General features: G+C 45.4%; 1 protein-coding gene across 1 annotated transcript in view; it reads right to left on the reverse strand.

The window, feature by feature from the left end:
* The window catches only part of LOC103374802 (macrophage colony-stimulating factor 1 receptor 2-like), a 38,599-nt gene that overhangs the window by 34,553 nt on the left and 2,709 nt on the right, over positions 1-1,337 (reverse strand). The gene's annotated exons all lie outside the window — the stretch shown is intronic.

The raw sequence follows: 1,337 nt of genomic DNA on the forward strand, positions 1-1,337 counted from the left end.
CAGTCAGTCAGTCAGTCAGTCAGTCAGTCAGTCAGACAGACAGTCAGTCAGACAGTCAGACAGGTATGTCTGTACATACGTTTGACCATCTTCACAGCTGCCTTGGTTGTAGAATGAGAGTGAATCAGACCAGAGACCGTCGCCTCGACAACACATCCGAATGCACCTGAACCCAGCACCTGACCTGGAGACACACAGATTGAGACACAGAGGAACTACATGCTGTTACCTTTTACTTTGCACTGTTGCATAGTAGCACCGCGCATTACGTAGTACTCCATGTTGTTCCCTTGTACTCTGTAGTGTTACCTAATACTACGTGGTCTCGTGGCACTTCCCAGCCCTCGCAGTAGGGCAGGTGTGCTGGGTCCAGGTAGGTGTACTGCGTTCCGTCAGGACTCACGGACTCGATCACCTTCCAGCGAACCTCATAACGAGGTTTCTACAAACAGGAAGAGATAAGGAGTTCACTGAGAAACACAGGTTGTCGTGGTAACCAGGGGACCCTTAAGACTGCGTATATACTCTGGATGTTCTCCGCTTATATTGTGTATAAGCAACTACTCCTGGTACTCTGAGGACTGACTTTTCTCCAGAGGACAATCAGGAGGACGAGGAAGACGATGGCAACGACAACCAAAACCAGAACTGCTGCCAGGACTGCAACCTGAGACAGAAGAGCTGCAGAGAGACAGAGGGAGAGAATTACACAAGTGGTATTGCAGTATCATGCTTACAGCGGGACAATACTGCAGTACTGTTACTTAGTTTGGGTCATTTGTTTATGTCGCAGGGGCAGCCAACAATTAAAAGTCACCGCACCAGAATTAGCAGCTAATTGACATCTGTTGTCTCTGTGCAGGTACTGAACGATGTAAGCAACTAGTTTGTTTTTGAAAAACTGCAGTTGTGATGATCTTTTGTCTTTTTGTCTGACAATTTAAGGATTGGTTTATGGACTGATTCATGCTTTGAGTATCGTCAGTCTACGTGTTACCAGGCTGTCAACCTGCCAGACAGGTGAGTGAATGTAGAGCCTGTGGCCCAAAAATACTCAGATTACATGCATCATTGCTGCTGGTACGGTGGTATGGACAGTTTGTTTTAATTTGAATGCCTCAATATTTAAAATGTGTCATAAGTTTAAGGTTTGATAACTTTGGTATCAGAGTTATTGATCCTCACTGATAAATACAAAAATATGAATCAGTCGGACAACTCAGTGACTGCAGCTCGTTCTGTACACCATAAAAATGCCTGCAAAGATAACTTAGACAGTACTGCCAGGATACTGCAGTAGTACTGCAGGAGTAGTACTCACAGTTGGACAGTACTGC

The sequence above is a fragment of the Stegastes partitus genome, unplaced genomic scaffold (assembly GCF_000690725.1).
Source record: "Stegastes partitus isolate 25-593 unplaced genomic scaffold, Stegastes_partitus-1.0.2 Scaffold2362, whole genome shotgun sequence".
Taxonomy (NCBI): domain Eukaryota; kingdom Metazoa; phylum Chordata; class Actinopteri; family Pomacentridae; genus Stegastes; species Stegastes partitus.